Source organism: Topomyia yanbarensis, chromosome 2 (genome assembly GCF_030247195.1).
Source record: "Topomyia yanbarensis strain Yona2022 chromosome 2, ASM3024719v1, whole genome shotgun sequence".
Lineage (NCBI taxonomy): Eukaryota > Metazoa > Arthropoda > Insecta > Diptera > Culicidae > Topomyia > Topomyia yanbarensis.
This window is the reverse complement of record NC_080671.1, coordinates 336,036,735-336,043,478: the sequence shown is the minus strand read 5'-3', so window position 1 is coordinate 336,043,478 and position 6,744 is coordinate 336,036,735. Positions and strand designations below refer to the sequence as shown.

General features: G+C 39.4%; 1 long non-coding RNA gene across 1 annotated transcript; it reads left to right on the top strand.

The window, feature by feature from the left end:
- The first annotated feature begins 5,121 nt into the window (after positions 1 to 5,121).
- Positions 5,122 to 6,113, top strand: LOC131681356 (uncharacterized). Its single transcript, XR_009303905.1, has 3 exons — positions 5,122 to 5,643; positions 5,704 to 5,773; positions 5,851 to 6,113. It is a non-coding gene; the product is annotated as an uncharacterized LOC131681356 (long non-coding RNA).
- Positions 6,114 to 6,744: the final 631 nt, after the last annotated feature.

Genomic DNA, 6,744 nt, shown 5'->3' with positions numbered 1-6,744 from the left:
GAGTTAATTAAGGTTGTCTGACGTATTGTTGATGGTCACATCATTAGCGTTTCTGCATTAGAATCGGTAGACAACCTTAGTTGATTCTAGGACTTAGTAAGTAGCACTAACAAACATCTAATTTCAGGAACTGTACGAGATGGCACTGGGCCTGTGGCCTTCGACTGGCATGGTCCATTCCCATTGGTTCGGAAGTCTTCTTAGCTGGTTGGTAGATATGTGATCCTACTTGATTGATAGATCAATTCGCTTGGGTGGGGACATGTGGATCCTGTTAGTTGTCGACTCTTTTGATCTTGGGTATGAGGCTAACTCAGGAAAGGAGGGCAAGACTGGCACCTAAGGAATAGTTTATTATTCAGGACATGATTATTAAACTCGAAGGTCTTATTTATATTTCTTATGTCCCTTATGGGCAGAGATTCTTTTTGTGAAACCCTAAAATATCTTCGCTCGTCTAGCTACTCAGCATAATGATAATAGAAAAAAATCAGGATTTGCCTGGTCCATAAGGTAATGAATACGTATATTGACTAGAACAGGGATAATCGAATTATGTTATAAGATTGAAATGAAACAGCACAGTTGTGCTTCCACTATATTAAACAAGCATTTTGGTGTTGCAGCATAATAATTCAATCTGATGCAACAACTATTTTAAACAATCATTAATGCACACTAGAACAGAAAGAATAACTGGTAGAACAGCTGGAGGGAATTTAGTGTTCGTGGACAGTACGGCTTACAGCGCTATCTGATTTACTTAATAGTCGATCGATCCGCTTCAGACCTAGGGGACCTAAGAGGAGATCAGGAAGAAGACAAAAGCGGAATCAATGCGAAGTTTTAATTGCATCACAGACGACTTAGCACGCGTTGTTATGAGCAAGATGCCTTGGACTAGACAAAATAGAGGACTTGACGTTACACACTTCGAGACAAATAGGCGCAAAATTTAGTCCTTCTCTCGAGGACCGGTGTTGACTTGGCAGACAGTTGCTAATTCGTCCGGTTTTGAAAATCTTGTCTCGCGGGACGGACCGAGATCCTTTAAGCTAGTCCTATCAGACTTAAAAAAGATGTGCGGTCGTTGACGGAAATTGATTATCAAGTGGTATGCAAACATGCAAGACTTATAAAGTACGGCAAACTACAGATAACTGGTTATGTAGCTAGTTTGCAGGAAAAGTAACAACTAAAGTTCTGTTCAGTTGTAAACCTGGATGTCGTTGGTGCAGATCCCGCACATGAGAAATAGATGAGCCTTTTTCGCTCGAAATTGGAACATAACCTTAGGCAAAAATCGTCATAACAACGAAACGATGATTTGATTTTTTCGAACTAGTTTTTTCGAACGCACGAGGTAGTTCGACACGATAAACTATAGACTTTGCAAGAAAGGTATGTCAGTATTCCGTTTATATGCAGAAAATTATGCGTGACATGTCTTCGAGAAACTATATAATTTACTCACATGAATTCAACTATCGACTCTTTGTCTGATCAGCAGCTACTACAAAAATTGAGTTTGATTCTGTCAAGACCATTATTTTCGCATGACACTATTGCATCTGGGAATTCATCTTTAACGATGAATTCCCAGATGCACTAGTGTCATGCGAAAATAATGGTCTTGACAGAATCAAACTCAATTTTTGTAGTCGCTGCTGATCAGACAAAGAGTCGATAGTTGAATTCATACAACTGATTTCTGCAGAAGCACATTGGTCCACGGGACAGGAGACAAGTAACATTGATTGTTATTCATATATAACCAGCTTTCGACCACAATTCGTATCGGTCGATTGCATTACATTACGCTTAGACAATTGGAAAAAGGTTAACGGCTTGTTATCAAAATTCAATTTGCCTTTCGCAAAGAGAAGGGTACGAATGATTTTCCTACGCCCCTTTGGTGAAAATTCAACTCTAAAGCACAGACTAACAGACATAACACTATGAGGGAATTCCCTCAAAAAATATCGATCCGACAATTTTCCCAGAACACTAGCTCCACCTTTTATTCACGGTCCCAAACACTCATTTACAGGTGGGTTACCCCTCAGGTTTGGGAACAATTTTTCACTAGTGGCCTATCCCCCATATGCTTGTCCATGTCAGTGGCGCCATAATTTCAAATGTGGCCACAGTCCCAACTACAAATATATTTAAAATGACCGTTAAAGTGGGCGAAGCTTTATTTTTGAGTGTTATATCTGTTAGTCTGTGTCTAAAGAACAACTGGTTTGTATATTTGTGGCCAATAAAGGAGCATGCGATTCTATAGCAATTGTTATCTCGTATACACTTCATGATTAATTATAAGTAACTATTCATATAATTTCGTTAAATTTTAAATAACTATTTGTATAATGTGCTGTTACCACAAGCCGTGGTTTCTGTCACAGAGCTACAGCGTTGCAAAACACAATGCAAGGTATCTTTGCATGTTTTTGCACTCTGGTTGCAAATTTGCGTATCGAGTTCTCCAAGAAGGAAATTGAGCTGGTTTTAAATGAAGCGTGGTCCAGCTCAACTTCAGCTTCTAATAAAGGATAAAATGATCGCTGAAGTTTCGCATTTAAGTACCTGAAGGGTAGTCCGATTCATAATGCATTTGAAGAAGATACATCCGGTATTGTATTCAAATAACGATACTCTCTATAACTGAGTATGGGTTCAGCCGCAAACACTCATATTATCAACGTGGAACGAGTAGGGGAGACTGAGGAGACTCGATCCCCGGGGAGACTTGATCCCATCATTGTAACTCAAAGGCGGATCAGAATACATTAATCGAATATACTAGAAAGTTGCGCAGTTTTATCTAAACATATGTTTCTTTAACAGAAAAAAAATAAATTGGACATGTGTTACTGAATTTTTACCGATTCAAAGAAAAAAATCTCGGAAGAACTGAAGAAGATTTATTTTCTAAATTTTCAAACTTTTATACAATTGATAAAATAACCCACTACATACTATATTTTTGCATACAGAATTACTGGAGAATGTCAATTATATGAATACGTTATGATTGAGCTGATTTTTTTTGTTCAGCTACACTTGTGCCTAAATTTGCTGAAATAGATGCTATGGGTTCACTTGATCCCTTCAAATTTGTGGAGATTTGATCCCCTTCGCCATACTTCATACACACCACTGAAAATAACCAAATTCACACCAGAACAATTGAAGTCATTGTTGCCATAAAATAACAAAAAATACTGTCAAAAATGAACGCTTCATCGTACAGAAACATAACTGTAATTGTTTACTACAGTATACGTAGCAACCATGCATCCCACATTTGACGTTCCTCAACCATAATAACGACATTGCACAGAGATTTGGGGAATTCGTTAAAAAATCTTGTGAGAGATGCGTAATATGTAGTAACAAAAATAGTAATATGTAATCACAACAATTTAACCAATACCACAATACATTTATAACATTGAATGGGGTTAGGTACCTATTTTTGTCCTATTAGGGAGAATACCACATTATTTCATTATTAATTTTATTATTTCAGCTTCTTTGCTTTGTTATTAGGAGCCATTTTTTATTTCGATTATAGAGGTTTTAGCCTTAAGGTCATTCGCCTCTTATTAAGAGCCAATATAATAACAAAATTGTCTTGAGAATGGTGAATATCTTCTGTTTGAGCGCAGCAAAAACTCTAATCGAGTACCCCAATTATCGCAACACCATTTGAGCCAATGCGTTGAGCAAAGATGGCAGAAGCTGCTCTAACCAAAGGCTTCAGATGGGTAGGATGATAATAGAAAAAGGGTAAAAATAGGCTTACTACCCTACATGCTCTTTTAAACACGTTTTCAAAAAATAATCAAGTGTCCCCAAATTAGGGATCGAGTCTCCACTAATCAAAGAATTTTCCAGTTTTTTGTTGTTTTCCAAAAATGCTCATAGCTCATGTCCAGTATAATATTTCCATGTAATTTTTTTATGATTATCAGTCAACCCTAGAAACAATATAAAACTACAAAAAATACATAGTTTTTGTATCATTCCACGGAGTAGTATTGAAAAATAAAAAAGGGGATCAAGTCTCCTCAGTCTCCCCTACAGTACCACTGTTGGCGTATTGCCCGAAATCGGATTCCATTTCTAAGATATCCCTTCAGCCACGTGCGCAAGGTAATAATTCCATTCAGATTACACGTTCTGCATAGAATACAGGTCCATGAAATATTTTTCACAAATATGGACGTATGTCTTTTTTATCTAAAAATACATAATTCGTTGACAAGGTTCAATGCGCTTTCAAAAATGGGTCGAAAGAAATGCGTATTAGAAATAATATGTGCGGTCCAAACGGAAATCAAAAGATATCTCACTGGAATAGTTCTAAAAAGCTTGGCTAATCGGCAAGCTCTGTTCACACTGTTTCCAAAACGTCTAATACTCGATTGCCATCAGCTACATATAAAAGAAATGCAAAATACAATCTTAAGAAACGACCAATTGGATTCGATAGTGAGACAAACATTCTGTTCGTACACTAATAAAATAATAATAAAATAAAAACGCCAAATGTGTTTGTGCATAATTCGAAGCATCATCAAGGAACGAAGTCATTGAAGGTATTGATTATATCGAATTATAGTGATAGGCAGAATATGAGGCTACACACTTCTTCGAACATTGTAACGTGGATATTCTACCAATTTTTCCTGTGTAGCAATGGATTACAAAACTTGGACGTTGAAGACTTCAACCATGCTGCATGGCATGTAACGAAATGAAGTATTAAAGTAATTCTGAACGATAGAGGAGCCTAAGTTTCTCAAGAAATAATTGGTTAAGCAGGTCTTCTGCAACAGTGGGTGAACCAGTAAAAACTTCATACCAACAGGAAGGTATCCCAGAATATGTACTAAGAAGATTGTTTACAGAAACGGTTTAATCACTTCTGTGCAGTAATAATCCGCTTTTTATGTTCTGGTTAGATTTGGATTCTTCTTTTTAACCTTCCGGAAGTCATGCTGTAACGAGTACGTTAATTGTAAATAATTAAATGTATATAGATTTGTAAATATTAGTACGTATTCGTAAATTGTTATTTGTTCTAAATTGTTTATTAAGCATGGTATCCATATTATCAATTTAAACCATGGAGAAATGTTCGCAAAATCGAGTTGCTACGGTAGCGCGAGAGAGACTTCATCAAGAGACTTGCTATAATACGCACTTGATGAGTGCCCGTAGTTCTTCGCAATTGCCCATTACTAATTTGCTGGCCTAGCGATGCCGCCGGTGAGGGAAGGGATTGGGCTGCCGAAAGAGGCCATCGACCCTTGGTCAATTTCACGAATATTTGCACTGTTGGGAGAGCGTTTTGTTTCACTCTAATGTTTGGACAGGCAGCAGCCGTGCATGATAGACACCGTCCGCAGAAATGAGATGCGGTCATGAAACTGGGGAAGTTCGGGATGATCAATATGATATTAGAAATGTCTCTATTGTCCACTTCGTGGAAATTGCGTCAGATCCGCTGACGAAGATCTACAAATCGCGGTTATTCTGAGGATTCCCAGAGCCCAATAAACCACTTTGATCGTTTCAGTGGAAGAGGCAAGAGTGGTTCAATTTTGTTCGCGCCGTGATGTGTTTAGTGTGGTAAATTGACTCGACTTTAATTGTTTCACCAAATTGCTAATAAGTTTCCCTCCCCAATAGAAAAGCATTGCAAAGTATAGCAATAAGTAGCTTGGCGATTCTAGTGTGTGCGCTGCTAGAAAAATATAAGGTAAACCCGTAAATTTTGGTTACCCCCAAATGTGCGCGTGCTGATTTGTCCTCGTGCGACGGCAATTTACTTCACAGGTTCGTGGCAGCCGTCGAAAGTCCGACACATCACACCTCTTCGTTAGTGACCGCTCTTGACCCCACGATTCGGCTCAAGGTTGGTCCCGGCGGTACACGTGGCCGGAAGAAGGCGGCGTCCGTCAAATCGCGCCTTGGCAGGACCGTTCGAATACAGCAAGTACAACCTCAACAGCAATCTACGCTTTCCGGTGACGACCGAAAGTTTCGACGGAAGTACCCCGTCTGCGTAAGTTCCACGAACCGGCGGTGAAGACCATCGTCGTCAGCCCAGTCCGATCAAGGGTGATCGCACGTGGTGTCATCAGTAGCAACAGCAGCAGAAGGAATCGCCGTCTCCCGCCATCATGTCCACGTAAATCCTAGGTCGTGAGTAGAGTGAAATATATGTTGTGATTGTCCATGCGCATGGGGTCACATTAGACGGCCTTACCCTACCGTCAGATTTGCCAGCCGTGGCTCGCAGTGAACTTGCAAACTAAATAGCACCGCACGATATCAAACAATACCCACGCCGAGAGCACGCACAATGCTCTGTATATCGCCACACTAGAGGATAGGAAAACCGAGAGGGAAATGCGTCTAGCTAGGCTTGAATAGAGAAAACCGAAGAATGGGAATAAAATCGCAATTGTAAATAGCAATAAATGTTCTGATGAAGTGAAAAGTTCTGTTCTGTGTTAAATGAGGTTTCCCGTACGGTAGATGTAGTAATTGTGATTTGGTGAAGTCTTTGGGGTCTAGTTTATTTCGGTCGGTATTCTTTTCTCGTTTTTTTGTCTTTTGCTGGGGAGGTTGGCCCCGATACCAACCGGAACCACTCTCGAATCGAACGCTAGTTCGTCAATTGGTCAGATTGGACTCTGCCAGTGACGAAAAACCCCCGCGAACAGA